Here is a 24,289-nt window from a genome sequence, read left to right as displayed (position 1 = left end):
AATTCTCCCTCCGGGTCCCATGTCTTCTGCACGTCTGGATCATATGTGGGTGCTATACCGAGGAAGTTCCAGAACGGGGCCTCAGCGTAGTAGGGTGCCTCCAACCCGAGCCTACGGTAAATTTTGGACCATGCAAGCACTGTTGTACTGACTGGGTCGAATGGACACTCATTTCTATGTTTTCCTTTAAAGATGACTGACCTTAAGTCGGTTGGGCGTGCAGCGTGTTTTTCTAAACAAATGTGGGGTGAGGTGTCCTGCTCATCATACCAGTGTTTAACAAACTGAGCCTGTGCCACTAGGTAATACAATTCAAAGTCTGGAGCTGCTCTGCCACCTTTGTTATAGGGTTCTACAATTTTTTCCCACTTCATTCTGGCCGCCCCCCCGGAGACAAACTCCACCGCTATGGATCTGAGAGTATCAAAGAATCGCCTTCCAGGCCATATCAGGATATTAGTAAATATATATAGCAGCTTGGGGAGAATGACCATTTTCAATATAGCGACCCGGCCAATAAGTGAAATGGGAAGTTTAGCCCAGAAGCGGAGTTTAGTAGAAATCATGTTCAACAGGGAGTCGTGGTTGTTCGAGAATAGGGACGTTCTGTCTCCCGACACAATAACACCCAGGTATCTTATCTTATCAGGGGACCATTGTAGGCCAAGCGTGTTGTTTGGACATCTAGTGGCAGGGGTCAGGGGAAAGATTTAGGATTTGGAGCGATTAGTTTTGTATCCTGAGTATTCTGCGAATTTATGCACGGTCTCCATCGCTGGCCCCAAGTGTGTGTCTGGTTCCTGAAGGTATAACAGGGCGTCATCTGCATATAGTGATATTGATTGGGTCAGGCCCGACATCCATATACCCCTCTGTCCCTGGTGTTCCCTAATTGCTGCTGCGACTGGTTCCATAGTAAGGGCGAATAGTATGGGGGAGAACGGGCAACCCTGTCTCGTACCCCTGCCCCGCTCAAACCATTCTGACATGGTGCGATTGGTCAATACCCTGGCTCCCAGGTTAGTGTATAGTACCTTGACGCATTTTAGGAAGTATGGGCCTAGTCCAAATTTCTCCAGCACCATGAACAGGTATGTCCATGACACCGAATCAAACGCCTTTTTGGCATCTAGAGATACAGCCACTGCCTGGGCTTCTGGCTTAATCTGGGCCACAACACCAAACAACCTACGCAGATTCAGTCCCGTCGATCTGGTGGGGATAAATCTGCATTGGTCCGGATGCACCAACACATGCATGTTTGTCAGGAGTCTAGTGGCCAGAATCTTTGCAAATACCTTGGTGTCACAGTTTATAAGGGATAGGGGCCGGTACGAGGACATCTCGTTCGGCGGGCGCCCGGGCTTGAGGAGTACCGTTATTATGGCCTCTCTGATGGAGGTTGGAAGTGTCCCTACCTCTATGGCCTCCTCCCACACGGACAGTAGTATCGGGAGGCCAGCTCCTCACAGAGCTCCTTATATAACTCAGCCCCCAGTCCGTCTGAGCCGGGTGCCTTCCCGTTGGCTAGCGATTTAATCGCTTCCTTTATTTCATCGACCGTTAGGGGCTGGTCCAGCAGCAGTCTATTTTCTGTTGACAACGTCAGGAGCACAATGCTGTCTAAGTATTCCCTAATGTCATTGGGAGTTTTCAGGTCATGATTGGCATACAGTTCTGTGTAAAAATGGGAGAATTCTCTGTTTATGCCCTCCTCGTTTGTGGTTACCGTGCCGTTCCCTGCTACTATGCTGGAAATCATAGTATGGTGTCTCTCGGCCTTCAGTAGGTTGGCTAGGGTGCGACCCGCCCTGTTCCCCTCGCCATACCGGCGTGCTCTAACTGAAGTAGACATATACAGCAGTTCTCTGGTAGCTGGTTTATTGAATTCTTGCAGGTTACTATTGATGTCTGCAAGGATGTTGTCTTCATGTATGGCTGTATATCGCTGTTCCAACTCACCCAACCGTTTCTCTACTTCCGCCAGTTCCCCCTGACTGCCTTCAACAACCCTGTGGATTTGGAAATCAAGATCCCCCTCACCCATGCCTTAAATGTCTCCCATAAAACTGCAGAGCTATTGACTGAGTCTTTATTAGTTTCAAGGAATAATTCTACCTCTGTATGTAATTCCTCTGCCAGTGCAGGATCCTTAAGAATGTCGGGAGGCATTCTCCATCTCCTGACCGGGGGTTTCAGGTTACCTAGTATCACGTCTAACAGGATAGGGGAGTGATATGACAGGGTGCAGGGAAGTATTTCGCTATTGTCGATTTGGTTCATAAGAGATGCGGACACCAACCAGTAATCTATGCGAGATCCGGTGTCATGCACCGAGGAGTATAAGGAGTGCTGTCTTTTTAGGGGGTGTAGTGTTCTCCAGGCATCTACCAGTGTTAGTTGCGATATGATTTGTTTTAAAATACCAGCTGTTTTTGTGAGATTCCTGTGCTTGGAGGTGGAGCGATCTAAGGTAGTATCTAATATAGTGTTGAAACCCCCCCCCCAAAATATTTGCCCGCTTCCAGAGAAGCCAACCTCTTGCATTACATTCATGTAGAAGTCAGGGTTGTCCACGTTCAGACCATACGTTTTTATTAATATCAGTTCTTCCCCAGCGATGCTGCCCCACACTATTACGTATCGACCCAGGGGGTCTATTTTACTTTTTCCCAATTGGAACCCAACAGAGGGGTGGATCAGGACAAGTACTCCTCTTGCCTGTGAAGAGTATTCAGTATAGTATCTATGCTTAACCGACCCTTTCAAGAGCTCAGTGTTGACCCTCTGGAGCGCATGAGTTTCTTGTAGCATGATTATCTGGGGATGGTGTCTAGAGACATAGTCTCCCATCTTGTTCAATTTGGCTCGATTGTTCAGCCCACGGACGTTCCATGTGAGAAGTTTTAGTCTAATCCCTTGGGCCGTCATAACAGGATTAGCCATACCTGTATACCCTTGTTGCATCTCTTGACTTGCTGTTACTGAGGAGAGTTCCATGTGTTGCAATGTCACCACGATTTTTAACTTGTAGGACTCCTCCAACTGAGTCCCAAACCCTCAACCCCCCCTTCCTGCATTGCTCAACAGAGCTGAACATCCTGTGATACTTTGGTCCCCCACCCACATCATCTCCCCCAACTTGACGATGCTGCCCTGTAACGTTCATTCGCTTAAACTGGTGGAGCCTTCCTCAGGGTCCTGGCTTGCTCCGCCGGAGGCTCTCGGCTCGGTTAATCATAAGTCTTCATTCAGTCCGTCCATATTACAGAGTTTTCCTTTCTCTGGGCAATAAGGAGCTGGCTCTCCCTTTAAAAAAATAAATTTGCTCCTGATTTTACCCCTTTGTTGGGAGCAGATGGTTTACTCTGGTCAGTCAGCTGAGTCTGGTATCTCATCTCCGGGTTGTGGTCTGGCGTTCTGGTCGACTATCCGGTCTCTGGGAGGTAGCGGAATGGAGGCCTCTATATATGTCATGGCTTCTGTGGGGTTTTCGAAGAAGTGAGCTCTCCCACCATGTTGGATTCTCATTTTCGCTGGGAAGATGAGGGCATACGGTACATTGCGTATCCGCAGTTGTTTTTTAACCAGTTCGTATGATCGCCTCTGCACCTGTATACCGGTGGAGAAATCCGGATATATATGGATTCTGTTGTGTTCAAAATGTAGAGTGCCTTTCTCTCTGGACAGCCTGAATATCGAATCCCTGTCCCTGTAATTAAGGAGGCATGCTATTATGGTGCGGGGAGGTGCCCCACATTTCGGTAATGGTGCCAACGTGCGGTGGGCCTTCTCCACAAGGAAATGTTCAGAGAAAGAGTCTACTCCCAGGATATTTCTCAACAGGTTTTCCACTTGCCTCTCCATGTTGCCCTTGCCAAAAGGTTGCACAATTCCAACAATCCGGATGTTATTCTTTCGAGATTTTGATTCTAAATCTTCGCACTTATGTTGAGTTCTTCGTAGCTCTGTCTGGAGGTGGGCTATGTCGCGGCCATGCTGTAAAATTGTGTCTTAGTTCGTGCTTATCCTGCTCTCCCCTTCTGTGATACGCATGCTCTCCTTTTCCACTCGAGCCTTCAGGGACCCAATCGTTGCGACTATGTCATCCAGTTTGACATTGACTGCCATGAATTCATTTTGGACCAGTGTCGCCAGGCGGTGTAGGGGATCTTCCCCTTGTTTGTCGTGTTCCTGTGGCGCCCCATCGGCTGCCCTGTGTGACTGGGAACTGGCGAAGGAGTCCATTGGGCCGGTCTTTTTCCCTCCTGTGCCTTTCCTCTCGGTGCGTCCCATGTGGTGTGGAATACGGCCTTAGAGTGGACTGTGTCCTCCCACGTATTATATACTGTTGTGTAAATGTTCAAGGAAGAGAAAAAAGGCAGATAGTGTGGAAGCGTTTGATCTTCTTCACACCCTCTGTCCTCAGGGTGTTTTAGTATTTATTTGTGCCTTCTACAGGGCCAGGATCTTTGCTGGGCGGATCCCAAAAGTTTGATCACGGAGACTGCCCCCACGCGGCTCTCAGCGGGGTATCCTCCTGCACCACTGCAGGATTGATGGGGTTCTGCTCGGTGGGAGCCGTTTACTTCTGCCTTTGTATACCGGGATGTTAGTAGTGCTCTGGTAACCACACCACGTGGGGTGTAATGCTATCTTGCTCGGCGAGCACCACCAAGTGCCAGGGGGGGGAATGCATCCTCCTATGCCCCCTCCTATGCCCCCTCAGGCGTGACAGCCCCAGCTCCCAGCAACTTCACGGGAGCGCCCTCAGCGGTCTCCGCCGTGTTTCATGCGTTGTACACACAGGGCGCTATGTTCATTCAATTTTGGTGCCGGCAACAGTTTGTGGTATTTGTCAATGAGCCTCCCCGTGGTCTCACGCCAAGGGTTATGGCGTGGCACTGGTGTTTGTCGTCGTGAGGGGGGCCTCCCTGCCCCGCTTCACTTACTTGGTGTGAGGGGTGCGACACGACCCCCCCGCGTGTCTCCGAGTTGCTCCTCCATGCTCTCCTTGGTCTGCCAACGCAGGGGATGAATAGGCTGGCCCACCGGCGGCGGCTGCGGCACCGAGCGTAGCACGGCCGCGAGAGCCGTAAAACACCCTTCAGCTGCTTAGCCGGCCTTCCGCCCTCCTCTCCTAATGTAATCAGCTTCGGGTGTTGGTATTCTACACCGGCGGCTTCTCCGCGTTCCAAGCCGAGGACGGCTGCACTGCCCTTCGTTTCTCAGGCAATGCGGTAAGAGAGTTACCGCTGCGCCCCTCCCCCAATGCGGCCTGCTCTTCCCGGCGCACCTCCGGCACACAGTAGATGTTCTGTGGAGCCGGCGGGCCACTGCGTCAGCACCTCCTGTCCGCCAAAACGCTTCCAGCTGGATATTGTGGGTTTTCTTCCACGTAGTCACTCGATTCTTCGGGTGCTTGCTCCGGAAGTCTTCCGCCACATAAATCTACCTCTTTCAAGCATTTGGAGCGGCGCTGAAAGGATTAATTAGAAGCAGGATTTATGTTTGAGCCGGAGCTCTCCTCTCAGGCAGCCATGTTCGTTGTACGCAACAGCGCCCCCCATACTGAGTGTTTTAAGTGAGTGCATTTCCCTAAATTGGTGGGGATAGCCTGAGTATATTTTCTTACTGTGGCATAGCCCACATGCTGAATGGTCTTATGTTGCCATACTAGCCCTCATTGGTGCATTCATTCTGAACCTTTTTTCTTACTTGCCACAGATATCTATTGTACTCTTTTTTTGGTGCTCAAAAGAGCATTGTTCCTTCCCATGTACTAATAAAATAAATAAATACATTAAATAAAGATTACCTCAACAACATACTACCTCTCGAAGACATTTCAAGGGCTTTTATTAAAGAAAAGGGGCTTGCTAAGGGCCACCCCTCTATCTCTCTCTCTCATCAATGCTTGGCAGTTCCCTCCCTGGACCAGGTGTGCCTCAAACCCAGATGTTCACTAGAGATCAGAAACCCATACTGTCTAACCATTGGCTGAATGGTACTGATGGCCTAAGGCTGAACTCCCTTTCTATCTCTTTCTGGGAACAATCTTGGTGAAATCCTATCCTAGGTCCCACAAGACAGTTAGTACAAGAATAGGTGCCTTTCAGACTCTCAGGTTCCGCCTGGTCCTTTCTTTCCACTCCCTTGTACTTCTTGCCCTGATATTCTGTCCTTCCTCTCCCTTCCTTGTACTCTCCTCTCTTTCTTCATACCACTTTAATTTTATCTCTCCTTATCCACATTACAACTACTCTTCCCCTCTCTACACCACTACTACTTTCCCCTCTCCACATTACTATTCTCTCCCCTTTGCACAGAACTATGACACTACACCCACACCTTCTCAAGCAGTTATAATCCTTTCACTCTCCCAGTCATCTTCTCATTCATCCCCACACTCCTAGTCTAAATCTCTCACCTTCAACACACAATCACATCCAAGTATCACTTTCTCCCACCAGCCAATGACTCACATTACACACTCCTTCATGAATCCTCCTGCACACTCCTATGCACTGTCTTTCCTCCGCTTGGTCTCTTGCTTATCCCTCTCTTCCCTTGACCCCACCCAAACAACCCCACCTTCATATTTCCTGTACCCCTTTTCATCCTCGTCCTTGGTTCTTCCCTCACCTGGTTGCCTGGGCCAACTGCTGACTTTCCTTTCCCTAGTGGAGGTGGTAAAGGTAAGCAAACACATTAGGGGGTTTAAGCCCCTTCTCGTACGCGTGTCTGTCTGCATTTGAAAATGGTGGCCTGTCCAAATTATCATCAAAGTCCCAGTTAATATCAAGGTTGACCAGAGGATTTGCCGGTCTGATAAAAGGGACTACTCCATGCTTCTGTCAAAAGTAAAGACAGAGTTGCAACTCATGTCTTGCTGAGTGTCTACAATGCAGGCTTCGTATGCAGCCCACTCTGTGATCTTTCTCAAGGTAAAAGAAATGTCACATTCCTTCTTGTGTGAAGTGTTTGATTTGCAGATCTGATGTGTGGATTGAGTCAACATTCTGTAGTTACTCATTACCTCTCGTGGTTGGGTTGCTCACGTGCTCCTCCACCGCCAGCCCTTCTGCATGGTGCAATGCAGTTATGGGGCAAGAAAATAGAGTACATATTTCATTTATAAAATCACACATAGAAGGGACAGAGACTGGGGACCTCCCAAATCCTGTACCTCACATCTGGGGTAGGACCGGCTCTTGTGAAACCTCTGGTAGGCTGCCTGCCCAAGGTTGAGAGGGTTCCCCAGCCCATCCCGCCCCTGTCCCTGCCACATGCTGTTGCATGGCATTTTCCACTGAGTATTCAGAGTAAAGCCTCCATGATGATTGTTCTTACAGGTTGTACTGGCCTACATAGGTGCAGCCAGTCTGGACACGTTTCTGTACTGTGGCATGGCATTCATATACTGCCATAACGAGTAAAGGCAACATGATGAGCATTCCTATGTGACCATGTTGGCCTGCATTGGTGCAACCAATCTGAACATGTTTTCTTGCTGTTGCAAGGCATTTTTAATGACAAAGTCAACAGGAGTATATTCTTATGTGGGGATACTTTCATATATTAGGAAAGTCAGCTTGGATATGTTTTTACAGTGTCCTGCTTGGCATGGTGGGAAATGCAAACATGAGTATGTTTTTATATGGGAATGCTACAATATATTGGTGCAGACAGCCTGGACATATTTTGGTACAGCAAGCAAGAACATCTTTAATGTAATGGAATATATTGTGGGAAAAGGCCTCATGAAAAGGCATTGGAAAATGCTCCTGTCCACTGTCAATGACTTGGCATCTGTGGATTTGTTCATGTGTTACCCTACAAAACCGACTGCAAACAGTGGCTTTTTACCCATTTTTTCACAGAAACTATGCTGTAAAATGCTCCATCTTACACATGCTTTACAGAATGTTCCCTACGGGAGAACCCCTCCAACAGTGAACATTCCTTGGTTGGTTCAGGCTTCCTTACTATGCTCTGGCACATTTGTGGAAAACGTTTATACCCCTCCAGTTTTATATTCAGCAGTTCCACTGCCAGTGGCCTAGACATCCAAAGCTGCAGAACATCTTTAGCCTAGGAAGGGGATTGCAAGGATTGCCAATCACCCAGAAAGCCAGGTGGAAGTACCCTAATGGCCCATGAAGGGAACTGGTCAGTGAAGGAGTCCGGAGCGGAAAAAATCACACTAGTAGTCGGATGTGGGATTAAGAGAGCGTTGAAGTAGGTGATAACCAAGTGTTCTGGAGGTAGATGTGGGTAGATAGTGGTTGCTAAGTTAAAGAAAGAGGTTGGTGAGTTTCAGGGAGATATTAGACTACTATCAGAAGAGGTTGAAAAAGAGGAGGGGAGGAAAGGGAGTTGCAGAAAGAGATTGGGGAATTAAGGAAAAGGTCAGAATGTTGTTGGACGAAGCTTAGAAAGAGGAGGTATAGAGGTTGTTGAAAGAGATTGTGAAATTGTGGGAGGTCCGAGAATTTAAGTCAGAAATGGGAACATCGTCGTAGGATGCAAAGGGACAGCAGGAATGGGGTGATAGACAAGGAAGGAGTACAACTTCAGAAACAGGAGGAGTGGTTTTAAGGAAGTAAGATGTGAAATTAATTAAACAGAGCAGGAAGAATGTCATGGAGAAAGATGGAAAGAGGTGTCAACTGTGTGAGAGGTGTTATCTGTGGAGGAGTGTCACTGGATCCCAGGGATAGAGTCCCATGAAGTAGTGGAGATGAGGCTAAAGTCCAGAGAAGGACGATGACACAGGTTATGAGGAAGGAGTTTTAGGGTGGTGGAAGACCTTTGAAGAACAGTTAAGTCACTGCACTTGTGAAAGATGGTTGTCGGCAAGGATACCAAAGTCACTAACAGTTGGGCGTGTGTCGGCCTCTCCAATAACCATGACATCACCACCTAAAGAACCCACAGATCTCCCCCTCCCCCCTTAGCTCAAAGGTAACCTGAGGAGAACCTAGGAGAGCATTTGGATCATCACCCTTCATGGGAATGGGTCTCCCAGAGAGCATGCAACAGCAGAAGGGGGCTTTGGGATTACAGGCTGGTCGGTAATCCCAGAGCCTGTAGGTCTAATAACAAGGGTTGAACAGAAGCCTGGGGATTTTAGTGGGACACTTGGAAAAAACCCAGGACCCCTTGAATAATCCACTTTGTAGTCAGAATATCTTTATGTTGAGCACTGCTCTTTTCGTTTGGTGTAGGGAAGCACATGGGGCTGTGAAGAACACTTTTGATCCAAACCCTTTTATTATTTCGACGGCACTTTGTAATTTCTCCCTAACAAAGGATTCACATGAAAACCCTGGTGTACCTCTAGTCTGTGATCCTGGATCACAACCCGATAGTACAAATACGGCTGTAGAGGACAATACCCGCCCATATAATGGGAGCATCTGGGAATATGCATGGGCTGGGTATAGGAGAGGAGTGCAAGGATAAAAGCATATGGCACATACAACAAGGCATGGCAACAACATGAATATTGTGCTCAAAGCTGGGCATATGCTGTCAGGACCTGTAGTACAATGCGAGTACCTGGACATGGACATGACATGTGATGTGAATGCCTGGGTATGTGGCATTTTCTAATAATAAAGGCAATACCTATTGAGTTTGCAAATAGCTATTTTCTTAGCCCCCTGACTTGTAATGTCTCTAAACTGATAGTAGGGGTCGCTGAGAATGAATAAGGGGTACTACCTTTGTGTATGTGCCTACACTGCAATTTGGCAAATTATTTGGTAGGAAATTTCAGTCAGCATTTGGCCTTACATGTAACATTAATTGGTTAAATGGTCACTTGTGATGGCAGCAGTGCCCGTGCAGTGCCATCACAGTCAGATTGGTTCAGTAAAAGTAGCATTCACTCCTGTTAAGTATGTGACGTGTTAGTAGGCATGCCATTCCACCCAATGTTGTGCCTCCTTTGCATACTCCCAAACTCAACAGTTGTTGTTTATCCTTTCCAAACAATAACCATTGGGCGCTGCCTTCATTCTCTCTATGGCTCCAGAGTCATTACTCCTTCCGGGTTATTGTGACAACTGTGTCAATTTTTCACTAGCTATTTCTCAATGAGTCTGGGAGTGAAGTAATGTATGCTCCAATATAATGACCCCACACTTGCTCTGTAGTCTTAGTGTCAAATTATGCTGGCCTTTCAAGATCTCAACTATGATATGCACAATTTAACTTTTTTTAAACTGGGCATTATGTTTCTCTGCTGGCTCTTATGTGGCTCAGATGGACAGAGATTTGTCAGAAGACAGGGCACGCTCCTGTGCACCACGTGGAACAGATCCCTATAGCATTGGCTGCAAAGCTGTTGTTTAAATGTTCACGAAGCTCCGGCTTATTTTATTGCATCTCCAATAACCGCAAGGTCAAATGATGGTGGCACTATGGATGTGCAGACAAGTGATGTTTATTCTGTTTTTAGCTGTATGTCAACTGTCCCACTACTCGAGACAGACCCAACTCTGTCCTTGATCTAAACCTGTGAGGTGTTATTAGTTTGTCCCCCATTAGCATTTGAGTACTTTTGCTCGTCACCCTAAAATCAACCCCACTTGCGTTTCGGTAACAAAGGATGCGGTCCTTATCTCTTACTGTGGGTTGCATTATGAAACATAGAGAGGCTTCTGAAATCACAAAGTGCAGACTGCTGTATGAACTGCTTTTTGAGTATTGTGAGGGTGCAGAAGTAAGGCTCGGACACAACAGTGCCATGTTTTGGGGCAGAATCCTTTATCATGTGAAAAAGGGTTGGAAAAACGCCCCTCTGTCCCTACAACTAAGAGGGGTTTCCCTGCCTCAAAGAAAATGAAGGAAATTGTCAGAATATCCAAAACCATAATGTCCCTCACGGTCGCGTCTCAAAAAGCCTACCTCTGTCCCAAACACTAATAACTTAAACCAACTGTGCAGGAATGATCTCTTCCCAAACTAAAGTGTTCTTTGCAGATCCAACCAACTTAAAAGTTCCCAGTCTCTCGGTTAATCACAAGTGGTAAAAATAAAGAAATGTTCAAAACTGTAGGACTCCAATGTAAGGTTGTCGTAATCCTTTCCCCTAGATTACGTCTTGTAGTGTTTCTCTCCTTCTAGGGCTTCTGAGGCCTGTATTTTCTTATACAAATGTCAGTAGGCAGTTCACAAGAATATGCTCCTTATGTTTCTCCAGTTTATCCCACTCATTTGTCACACTGCTTTTACCAAGCATAAGATTTGTTTTCACTATGTATTATTCACTTATTTTGGGTGTGAGTTCCAGGCTCGCAATATTTATAACTGCTTGGTTCACTCTCCAGCCAAACAGTTAACCTTTCATGAACTTCTCATTTGGGTGCGGGTCCCAGACTCGCAATATTCAAAACAACTTGGTGCCAAACATTTGTTCTCTCATAGACTGTCCCTCTTTAGGTGCGAGTCGTAGACTTGTAATATTCAGAACTGCTTTGTTTAGTCTCCTGCCCAGCAGTGGTCCTAGCGTGGACTATCTCTCTTTTTGTGCAGGTCCCAGACTCGCAATATTGTGATTGGGTTTGTTTCTGTTTCTCATATGGTTGTGGGTCCCAGACTCAGTTTGTTCCCAGGGTCCCAGACCCTTTTGTTCCAGCTTCTGCCTTCACCCCTTTGATCCCCGGATGTCCAGCACCTCTCAAGTAACCTGCATACCTGTTTGCTTCTTCCTGGTAGGTACCGTCATCCCCCGAGCAGCTGCTGCTTCTCTTGAGGCGCTTCCCCAGTGCGCTGGATGTCCAGAGAATTCACTCAAAAGCAGCTTGAGCAACCTTTGCTTCCTGGAACACATTTGGGTTCTCGTCCTCCATTTGTGGCTTCCCTCCTGCTGGCTCTCGTCTGCTTCACTGCTGCTCTGCTCACTGGATTCCTCCTTGGGGGACAGCTCTCTCTTCCTTTGCACATTAGTTTTGGTGTGTTTAAACACTGCGTTGAAAAATGGAATTGCTTTGGGCCAATCACATTCATTGAGAAGCTAGAGCACTCATTCTGCTTCTCCAGGATAATCCATGGACTCCTGGTCCTCTTCTTCTCAGTGCACAAAATAAATTCAGATGTAGCATACTTTGCATTCTGTAATGTTTCAGTTTTGTCAAGTGGATTAAGTTTCGCCATACTTGAAACAGAGCCATACGTAGCATACCTTGATGTTTTAATCTTGTCAAGTATATAAGGTGGCTAGGTTGACAGTAGCAGATATTGGCCCTATCAAAAGAAGGGAAAGGAGGATTTAGCATTTGAGAAGGGTTTAGGTGTACTAATGTGGGAGAATACTGCATTCTCTGAACATGGTCGTTCCTAATCCCACAAAGGGGTTCCTCCCCCATGTGATCCTCCCTCGTGCACCACCCCTAGGGTTAGGATTGGGGATGATTGAAAGAGGTCTGGGGACTTGGGGAAAAGGTGGAGAATTGGAGCCATTTGGAGAAGCCGACAGCTTGCTTGGAATGCGGGTCATAATATTTGAATCCTGTCAGCATTCAGACCACACTGATTGGCTGCTCCGAAGAAGCCATGTGGTGAAGTGTAATAAAACACACATTAATAGGAAAGTATGAACCTTTGTGAACCTTCATTAAAGAGACACATGATGGCCTATTTTGCTTTAATGTGTTGTATAGATAAGTGCTCCCAGTTTCTCCTATACAAATCTGTAGAAAGCAATGGAACTGAATTGTAATTGCATTTATGACAAATGCAAGTGCCTGAGCATGCCCCAAAAGGAGGAGAAGACACTGTGACCCTAAGAAGTCAGACTACCATAGCCCCAACCCTAAACCCATGTGCTACCTGAAGGTGCTATTGGGTGGGAGTTGGAGAATCCCCCTCTCAGTCAATGCCTCTCTCTGGATCTGAAGACCTAACCTGATAAGGTCATGGCTAAGGCAAGGCATCTCTTTCACTTTTCAACAAACTGTTGTTATGTTGTCTTTGAGTTCAGGGACAGCTAATCCTAAACATAAATTAGAAAACCTTGTTTTGCCAGGATCCACCATGAATACTTCCTCCTCAAGGACTGGGGCTAAAGGGCAGATATGCTGTGATAAATAATACTATACTGAGTGCTCCAATGTGCCACAAGTGACCAATGCAGGAAACTCTGGAATGGACTACAACACCTAGAGCACTAACACCACAGGGTCCCATTTCCCAGCAGTGATCCTCACAACTATTCACAATGGCATCAAGAACAAACAGGGCATTTTGGCCACCACAACATCAGTGGTCAGTGGAGCTGCTGAGGAGCCGTTGATCACTGGAGCAAAGCCTGATGGTGGAGCCAGGACCTCTACCTGGACCTAAAATGACCTCCAAACCTTTCTAGAATGTCTATGGGTATGCGCGCTTACCTACTTTTGGGTGTAAGAGAGTGAATTTGGGTGTGTATGTGTGCATGTGGGTTCAGGCGTACATGTGCATTGTACATACACTGCTCCTTGTACAAAAGCATACCTGATTATATGATTTGAACATCTGGGCATTTTTTGCAAATACTTGGGCATAGGAGGAGAGTAGAGGGACATACTATGCGACAAACTCATACGTAGATAGACGAACAAATGACAAAAACCTGCCTATGGTGCTTGAAACTAGGTTTATGATGGAAGGTACTGGGGTACAGTGTGAGTACCTGGTCATATGATGTAAGCACCTGGGTATGTGGTGAAATATTCTCATCCACACTCCAGCAGTACATCCATCTGAATTTTTTACAATACATATAGTTAATACAGGCAATAACTAATGGTAATGCCAGTACATGTTTAGCAACTGCTTGTGCAGCCACTTGACTTGCAATTTCTCTAAGCCTACAGTAGTGGGCACTGAGAATGAAAAAGTGGCTACCTAGAGTATATGCCAATACCTGCAATGTGGATGAGCTGTACTTTGGCAAATCATTTGGTCAGAATATCCGTTTATGGTTGTGCACTGTCATGCACGCAGTAATTGATTAGATGGCCACCACCAAAGCCTCAATGGGTTGTGTCTAAAGCAGTATCCGTAAAGTGCCACCTCAGTGATAGTGGTTCGGAAAGGGTAACCTTCAGACCTGTTATGTATGTGTAGTATTAATCTAGTAGTCAAGTAACTCTGCCATGTCTCTCTTCAATCAATTGTATCCTCATGTGCACAATTGTAAACTCAAAAGACAGTATTTGTTCTTTCCAAACAACAGCCATTTGGTGTTGCCTTCATACTCTCTGTTGCTCCAGCGTCCTAACTCCTACCAGATTATTGAAGCCCACAGTGTCGATTGTACCTGTTATTTCCCACATGGACAGTTGCAACACCCTCCTCCCATGAGTCCCAGATGCCACCTTGGCCTCTCCAACATAAACGGTGGAAATACCCTACTCCCATGAGTCCCAGATGCCACCTTAGCCTCTCCAACATGGACAATGGCAACACCCTACTGCCATGAGTGTCAGATGGAACCTCGCCTCTCCCACATGGACAGTGGCAACACCCTACTCCCATGAGTTCCAGATGGCACCTTGGCCTCTCCAACATGGACAGTGGCAACACCCTACTCCCATGAGTCCCAAATGGCACATTGTCTTCTCCCACCTGGATGGTGGCAACACCCTACTCCTATGAGACCCAGGTGCCACCTTGGCCTCTCCAACATGGACAGTGGCAACACCCTACTCCCATGAGTCCCATATTGCACCTTGTCTTCTACCACCTGGATGGTGGCAAGACCCTACTCCCATGACTCCCAGATGCCACCTTGGCTTCTCCAACATGGACAGTGCCAACACCCTACTCCCATGAGTCCCAGATGCCACCTGGGCCTCTCCAACACGAACGTTGGCAGCACCCTACTCCCATGACACCGGGCCTAGCGTTTTGGGCCTGAACAGGGACAAAACCTCTGGAATACGAGGCAGCCAAAAGGGGTCCTGTCCGGAAACCAGGACGCTGGCAAGTAACCGAAAGGAACTGTAGCACCGGGGGCCTGGAGAGGGTGTGCGAGGGACGCCGTGGTGGGAGCCTCATTGGTCAGTGCCTGCAGCAGGAGCTGCGTGCAGAGGAAGAAATCCGATAGCTGTAAGCTACCGGCAGCACCCACGGGGCTAGAGCGGTGCTGCCGGCAACCCATAGAGAGAGAAGAGCAGACTACGGGCAGGGCTCTCAATCCATCGGGAACATGGATGCAGAGCCGAGCAAGAGAGGACAGCTGCCCGAAGGAGACACCAAGGAATAGTGAGTGAGCCTCAGGGAACACGCGAACCGGGGCGCTCCTGGGGCAGTTGCGTAGCAAACGGGAATGCCGAATGAATGAAAGATGATGTACAAGACACAATGAACCAAAGTTAATGGTTGTGATGAATACTACTGTGAGCACAGAGACACAAACATTGAAATATTGAATGCCAAACAAAAAGAAAGCTTTTTGACAAGCATATGACAGCTTTTGATTAACCAATGCAAAGAAAACAAGTTGGTGTTAAGGGTTCTATGTCATTTCATCGCCTGCCTTTTCATCCCCAGACTTTTTAACGTGCACATTCCATCGAATGTGCTCATCGAATTTTTTAGGGGGTGGGCAAGGGCAGATAAGGGTTTGGACGAGTGGGCAATGGGAAAAAATAAGTGTGGGAGCCTGCTGCAACAATCAAAAACGGTGTGCGATAGGACCCTGAACTGCCGCTCGATCCGGACCATTTCTGGTCCAGTAAGAAGCTTAACATGACCATTATATACGGTCTAAAATGCCTGAACAGGAGCAAATATGTGCTTGAAAAACCACTGTGAAGCTGCAATGCACACATTTGTCCCCATGCATGCATTTTACATACAACATATTCACATATCATTGTTACCCACCTGAGGCTTATAATCATGTATCGACCTCGGAAGGATGAAACGATGAGTCGCTCTTGTTGGGATACGAACCTGCAATCTGCAGATCACACACATCATTTCAGCAGTGAGCACTCAGCCCACTGAGCTATCTTACTGGCGTTATTGCATTTACCATTTGCAATCCTCAAGCAGCCTGCGTGCTTCACAAAACACCTAGTAAGTGACTCAGTAAGTAAATGCATGGTTTTATTAATTCGTGTGGTCGATATGCATAAAGTATTCCAATGGTCCACATCTGCATGGGTGCAAATTTAATGAAACACACCACATTACATTTTTACACATGTAACTTGTTTATTGCGCATACAGTAACACGTTAAGAAGATTTGTCCTGGTCATTTTCTTTATCAGATAGGACTTTTTTAAATCAACAATGTTTTAAAGACGGCCATTAAAACAATTGTAGTGTTTCCTTCTTTATGACTATTGCATTGATTATTTATCCTGTATCGGGGCAACTTCAACCAGGTAAGTAGTGACGCCATCCACATCTATATACTTGATTCTTTGCAAAGGATGTAAGCGAGTGCGAAATGTGAAATAGTATTTGTTATTAACAAACACCTTGACTGCATCTTCTTCCCATTCAAAATCAATCTGAAATCAAACAGAGAACAATTGATTTTTAACTTTCAATATGTTTACATGTTATGAGTAATATAGTGATGGTGTTGGAAAGTCATGTTTTTACTTTTATTTTTTATTTGGCTTATGGTTTATTACAAACCTTTACCAATTCATGCAAAACTTTACAATATTTTACAATGTAATATTAACACTTAAAAGAAAAAAAAGAAAAAAATAGAAGACAATTGAGCTCCTTTTGAATGAACTTGTCAAGTGCTCAGGACATATAATTTTCTTTACTAAGACTGTTTTAAGTAATTCATGTACAAATGCCGTTAAGGCAAAACTCAATTTGAGGTTGTCCCCTCGACACAACACCCACGAAGCTTAAGCATCTAGAATGTTTAGCTTGTTCACTAAGGGGCACAGGAACGTAGGTAGTTCTTTGTTCTCTGAGCAAGGGGCAACAGAGAACTAGATGCATTAGTGCTCCTTTCTGCTTGCCTAGAAGCATCAGTATCTCCAAGGCCCTCTTTTCTTGCTGTAAGGATTTGGCTGGTTGGAAGAATGCCCAATCTGATGCGCAGTAGTACATTTCGATGGTATGAGCTTGGAAATTTAGTCAAGTATTTAGGAATGACATTCCTTGCTTTAGTGTCATTTTGTTTTGGTCATGTCTTTTTGAAAATGATATGCGTATACGACTTCAATTCGTCGAAATGGGCCACATGCTTTGGACAACTATTTGTATGTTTTAAAATACAGTTAACATTTACAATATAACCACTCTGCAAGCCAGAGTACTGCCTGGTCTGCCTTCTTCGTGCAAGCCTGAGTACTGCCTGGTCCTCTTTCTTCGTCACAATCCTTTCTCTATTAGCATTCACAATATAACCACTCTGCAGGCCAGAGAACTGCCTGGTCTGCCTTCTTCGTGCAAGCCTGAGTACTGCCTGGTCCTCTTTCTTCGTCACAATCCTTTCTCTATTAGCATTCACAATATAACCACTCTGCAGGCCAGAGAACTGCCTGGTCCGCCTTCTTCGTCACAGTCCTTTCTCTATTAGCATTCACAATATAACCACTCTGCAAGACTGAGTACTGCCTGGTCCGCATTCTTCGTCACAGTCCTTTCTCTATCAGCATTCATAATATACCCACTCTGCAAGCCCGAGGACTGCCTGGTCCGCCTACTTCGCCACAGTCCTTTCTCTATTAGCATTCACAATATAACCAATCTGCAAGCCCGAGTACTGCCTGGTCTGCCTTCTTCGTCACAGCCCTTTCTGGTATCAGGTAATAAAATCGCGGCAAAATGTCGCCGGTAAAAAAAAAAACACAGCAAAATGGCGTGGTTTGAACCGGTAAAGGTGTACCCCATTATAACATTTAAGGGGAGCAGGGGTTGTGGGGGTGTCCCCCGCTCCCCTTAAATGGTATGATGGGTTTGGGGGTTGCGGGGGTGTCCCCCGCATCCTTTACATGATTGTGGTGCAAAAAACCACAGCATTTTTTCCGCGATATTTTGTATACACTGACATTTTTGCCGCGGTTTTATGACGTGGAACCGCCTTTCTCTATTAGTTGGATCCCCACCTCAGAGACGGGTGAATTACAACGCATCTAAAATAAATCTGCCAAAATAATTCTGCCAATTTTTCTTTAAAAAAAAAAAAACTCCCCTCTTCTGACAACTCAGTATAAAAGAATCCCTGACTTGCAGAATTTCCTGTTTTGTCTGTCTATGCTGGGCGCATGTTCATATGTTTTCCTTCTGAAAACCTTTTGGGGTGCCAATTTAAGGTGTGAAAGTTGGCCCCAGAGATGTGCAGTGGTAAATGTAAGAGAAGCAGAGGGACTGCTCACCTAACAGGGTTCTATTAGGCTCTGCATAGTCTATTTTGCTCAGAAACAGGCAGTCCTAGGCACACCTTTTCTCCTGATGTTCTTCTCCCATGTGTATTTTGGACCCTATAAAAATAATGCTTCTCCCAGAAATGTCCAGCTCAGTCCGGCTTACAGGCTCGGTCTGGGCTACGGGGCAACAGGGCAACCTGTCTGATGAGTTACATCGCTATGGGGCTAGTAGTTTTGACCATTGTTCATCAATACATATTCTTTACATTTCAAACAGTCTGTCACAAAAGAAATGAATGGCCATTTGCAACTGTGGGCCACTTTTTCATTGGTACAAAAATTGGAAAGTGGCGAAGCACACCAACGTTAGGAGATTTACTTTATCATGCTTCGGGTATATAGAGCTATAAATAGCTCATTAGAATTTCTTTTAAGTTAAGGATGCAAGGGAGAAATAGCTGACTCTGGTATCACAAGTCAATGACGTATATAAGAAACAAACAAAGTGTCCATGTTTCATGGGCACTCCCGTCCCTTGCACACCTATAGTTACTGAAACCGATTTTCAGTCAAAATTTAAAGTAAGTGTGTATCTTATTGCATAATTCTAGAATCAAAGTAAGCAATGTTCCTTGGTAAGAAGGCAAACTTAGACAACCTTTATATTTGTTCTTATCAAATTATTTACTCAGAATGTCTTGTCTTTAGACATCCATTTCTAAGTATGTTTAAAATGTCATCAGAATATGGACTGCATGTGTACAAATGTAATTGAACCTATATGAAACCGAATTATACCGCAGTCATGAGATATAGGAGTGTTTTATCCCTTTAAGAAACAGATTGCAAATAGACCATGCTTCACATACTTACTGTTATGGAAGATCGAGATGGTACTATTATTATCATCCTGATCTCACTTCTTATAATATAACAACTATGACCAAACCACATAAAATATCTAATATCTACCCGAGAACACGACTGGCAGCTTACACTGCCAGAATCGCTAACTCAGCTCGGTGAACCATGAACTGCATATCCCAGAAGGCATAGCCGGTAGAACGTGGGAATGGTATACACGCTACACATTTAGTACAAAAGGAAACATTGCCTAGCAACGTTCTAACACAGAGAACGACCGCAGCGAAAGTAATGCAGCTCGAGAGACTACACCCGATCGGAATCTATAAAGTAAAAGTTAAGAGCGCCATTAAAAGATCACATACGCATACCATTTGGACGTAACAATAACGTTATTCCTCATTACTAAAAACATGGACCCTTGCCCCTAGGGAAACGTGATTTATAGTGAACATCAAATAGGGAGAAGCCAAAGGTGACACACGATCAAAAGATACAAAAGATCCTCGCCCACATCCTTGAGGGTGAGTACACACATAGGCCCTCATTAGGACTCCGGCGGAAAACCATGGTGCTGCTAGCACCATGGTCGATGCCGGAGTCCGCCATGGCGGAATGGGGAATTACCACCCCATTCCAAGGTTGGCAGGGCGGTAATTCCCCATGCCACCATGGCCCTTCCCCATTCCCATTCCCATTTTTACCCCATAGGGCATAATGGGAATGGGGAAGGCGGAAGTACGGTACCGCAAATTGCGGTACCGTACTTACCTCGAGAGTCCCTTTGCGGGCCCCTACTTTAACGGCTGGTCTAGACCAGCCGTTAAGGTCGGGACCCGCAAAGGGACCTCGTAGTTAGGCGTTAAGGGTTTAACGGCGCTGACACCTTTTACGGTGCCGTTAACCCCTTAACGCCTGGGTCCTAATGAGGCCCATAGACTCTGGACCTTTTTAGAATGCAAATTATGTAAAGAAAATGTAGAGAAAAGGGAATGCATTGGTAACTTGTTAAGCGTTCGTCTCATTAACATGGTTCAATTCATGCAAAACAGAGAAAGAAGCTTTCAAACGTGTATATGTGCAACAACTTACCAGAATGACATCATGGTATGTCGGTAAGTAGCAAAATTAGACTACAATACTTTTCCAGCTAAATTTAAGCTATACAATTAACAGACTATTAGTTCTAAATTGAAATACCTGCATTTTAGAGAACAGCTTGCACCTTACAGAATCCAAAAAGAAGCTGCGTTGACACGCAAAGATAGTGGATGTACACTGAATTTCAAAGTCAACTAAGATACTGGTGTACAGAAGACGCCAACAAAAGAAATATCAGCCCAATGCACCAGAGGCCAAAGTGCAGGTATGAGCAACACTCCCTTTACATTTCAAACAAAATGTACACAGATACTCCGTTTATTGAATGTCATCTTTTCATTATTTGTAGCATAAACACACCCAAAGGCCCTTTCTTCCATTTGAAAAAGAAGACTACCCCCATCCAAAATAAAATCCAGTCCTGAGGAAAGCATAAGAAGAACTATATTAACAGCTGTTCACTTTTATCTTATGCTGGAAACACCAACAGTGTCGACTTGCAATATGTATTGAAAAAATAACAACACATAAAGTCACTGTTCACTAACCCCTCACAAAAATCACAGTGTGTTTCAAATAAGCACCATATGACTATCAATGTGGTGTCTATACAACAGCCAAGATAAAGCAACTTATTACGTATAACTAAAGCTGTTCATGTTATGGTATCAAGCCTGAAACCAGGCCTTTTTAGCAATATGATGACAAATAAAATTATATTTTACTGTTGAAATTGGTGATCTGTTTTCATATGATATACAGACTAAGTTAGGGTGTCTGCAAAAGTGGAGTACACAGTGTTCATACCTATAGGTGTGGAAGGGAGGGGTCGCCTGTATCCCCTTATATATATATAGTTTATTGCAATCCCTCTAGATACAGGCTCCTCAATAACAAAAAAGAGGGCACTCTACCCCAATTCATTGAAAGTGTGACAAATGTCATACAAAGCAATGCAAGAAATTGTTGATAAATTGTTGATGAATTTATTGTGAATGTATGTAATATACAGATCATTATATAAATGGATGTCTAAAGACAAGACATTCTGAGTAAATAATTTCATAAGAAAAATTGTAAAGATTGTCTAAGATTGCCTTCTTACCAAGGAACATTACGTACTTTGATTCTAGAATTATGCAATAAGATACACCCTTCCTTTAAACTTTTGACTGAAAATCTGTTTCAGTAACTATAGGTGTGCAAGGGATGGGAGTGCCCATGAAACATGGACACTTTGTCACTTTTTCATTGGTGCCTGACAAAATGTTATACTCCAGTCCGACCCTGGTCCAGGAATGTTTCTGCTTTTTGTGCAACTCCCTGAGACTGCCTGCTCGGACTACACAAGGCAAATAGGTTAAAAAGGATGGACTCAAGAAAGAGTCAATTTCCAGATTTATGCTCTTGGGTCTTTCCCTATGAATTGCCACGGCCACCTGCTTCCTGTCTGTGGAAGTTGTGTTGTATCACAGTTGGTCTCTGTGGGATGTAAACTACTTGCAGTTATCATCCAGATCACCATGGAGGTAAAGGGGCTGCTGTCAGCATTGAACAGCTGGGATCTCTGTTTTTCCTGGAAAGATGATCCCTTCTTGGTTAAATACTTTGCTAGGTGGTTGGTTACTCTGGCAACCTGCCAACTCCAGCAGCTAAAGTGAATGTGCCAATGAGGCAGGCTCGTGCTTTGACCATGCTTCCTTTCGCTGCTTTCAGTAAGTTAAGTGTCTCCATCTGACCCAAAACGGTTTGATCAATGTCTGTTAAAGGCCAGGAAAATGTAAAAGGAAAAAGACAATTCAATATAAACATGTGTTTAATATTGGTATTGTTTTCAGTGAAAACCTGCTCACAAATACGTTTGATTTGAATTCAATTCACTGTGCAGGCCCCATGCAGGTCGTCAGTCTGGCTTATTTTGAATGGGCTGAACTTCCTGTGGCTTACCTTGGATGTACACCTTGGGAACAGGTAAACCTATCCATTATCCAGGACAAAGGTTACAGCTCAGGAAGCACTACACAGGTAGCTGATGTCTGTGCACAAGGACTTGCAGGGCGTATTCTGCTTCTCAGCTTTCTAGCGGGATACATTTGGCGTCTTATTTGCACCTACAAGTGCTTTGTTACATTGGTCAGCCACAAGAGGTCGCACAGAATAAGGCAAGGAACTTCGTCATAGATCTCATTATGAGTTTGGAGGCATTAACAATGCTAATACCTCCAATCCGGATTAACCGGTACCACCGGTGGTTACTGTTGAATTCTGTCTGGTTATGAGTTTCTTTTAGTCCCAATTCGCAATCCCAAATGACTTGATTGGGGAATGGATATAATAGTCCTGTTGGCAGAACAGCCCTTTTTCTGAGGTGACACTTCAATGTAAATGCTGGAGTAATTACCCCCTTAGCAGTGTAATGTAGCAATCACCCCCGCTTAATGGGGCATAGAAGGGCGCTAATGGCCGTCCAGCATGAGTGGGCTTTGGTGAGGGCTCAGGGCCATTACTGTTCCTATACACCAAGCTAAACGGGGCTGATTGCTATTCGCACACCAGGGTTTGTCTGGGGTACTAATAGTTTGTTGGGTTTTTATTACTGGGGACAGGCTCCACGCACATTGCGAGAGCACAATCTCCAGTGAAAGAAAACAAGACGACCTTCATAGTTAAAACAAAAGGAATTTAGTCCCATTTCTATTTCTATGGTCGGCGGGGTAAGGAGTGGCAGTGCCAGGAATGCAGGTAGGCAAGTGTGTGGTCGGATTATGGGTGAGGGGGATGACTTAGGGATGTTGGGTGTTGGGTTTGTATGGTTGGAGTGGGGGATGTTGGTAGAGGAGCTGGGGGAAAAAATGGTGGGTACACAGAAAAGGGCCTTGGGTGGCTGTAGAAATACGTGCGGTACACTGTGTTTTCTCATCCACGTTTCCAGCCAGCGGATTGGCTGAGGACCCTTCCCCCGGTGTGAATAACTCATAATCAGGGGAACTGAAAAATCAGCCTGTTATGACAGTCACATCTGTTTTTCTGCTCTAATGTGGCCCTGAATCTGTAAACTGTCAGTGCCAAGACAGTCTCTAGAGTAGGGATTACAGGAGAGGCCTTGCATGATGACATTCACCGAAGCAGTGTCCTCCAGCTTGGAAGAGAGAGCGGAGTCCTCCAGTTGGGAAGGAACCAGAGAGCCCCTGCTCAATGGGGTGAGGACGCATCACCATACATGAGATGAACATGCGAGAACAGGGAGGAATCGCTTTGCTCGAGGGAGAGCTGAAGTGAATGCCAAAAGGAGCAGCAAGACCACCCACTGAAACACAAAGTCACCCAGGGCAGCACCCATAACTGGTACTGGTAAAGAATGAGACCAGTTTGGAAAGCCCAAATTAAAAGGGGAGGAAGAGAGACCTCAGAGGGTCCAGGACAGAAAGGTGAGAAACAGGAGAGAGAAGCACCTTGACCAAACCAAACTCGAGTAAGGGGTTGACAAACTATGTGCACGGGATGCTCGCATGTTGGGAAAGCGAGTCCAGGGGAAATGAAGAAAGGAAGAGAGAGGTAAAAGCTCTCCAGGAAGTAATGCTGATTGGTGGGATTGAGAAGCCCAAAGCAACTTAACCAATCCCAGTGTCAAGTTGGCAAGTTATGGGCACGGATTGCTGAATGCTGGGAAAATGAAGTCTCAAAATGTACAAGAGATGATGTTGCCAAGCTTTGAGTACGGAACGTTGCCTACCAGAACCGTAAACCCTGGTGCTGCATTGACAAGCTGCGTGCACAGAATACTGGCTGCTGGGAAAATGTTGATGAAAACAAGGGACAGTTAGGAAGAGAGACACCAAAGTTTTCAATGTGCCATTGATGTGCAGCTGAGCTACTGGATTGCGGCATCCCAAGCACCTTGAAAGTGTAGCACACAAACTAACAACATTGTTAAAAAGTGTGTGCATAACATTGCATGCCAGAACTAAAAGGGCCTCAC

At 45.5% G+C, this 24,289-nt stretch overlaps 1 long non-coding RNA gene across 1 annotated transcript in view; it reads right to left on the bottom strand.

Moving 5' to 3' along the window:
* Positions 1–16,190: 16,190 nt before the first annotated feature.
* LOC138527287 (uncharacterized) overlaps positions 16,191–24,289 on the bottom strand; it is a 28,988-nt gene continuing 20,889 nt past the window's right edge. Inside the window, exon 2 of the long non-coding RNA XR_011283857.1 lies at positions 16,191–16,518. This is a non-coding gene — a long non-coding RNA (uncharacterized lncRNA). The remainder of the gene's footprint in view (positions 16,519–24,289) is intronic.

This window comes from Ambystoma mexicanum, chromosome 14 (genome assembly GCF_040938575.1).
Source record: "Ambystoma mexicanum isolate Mex_15411 chromosome 14, UKY_AmexF1_1, whole genome shotgun sequence".
Classification (NCBI taxonomy): Eukaryota; Metazoa; Chordata; class Amphibia; order Caudata; family Ambystomatidae; genus Ambystoma; species Ambystoma mexicanum.
Note: the sequence above shows the minus strand (reverse complement) of the source record. Positions and strands in the feature narration are given on the sequence as shown.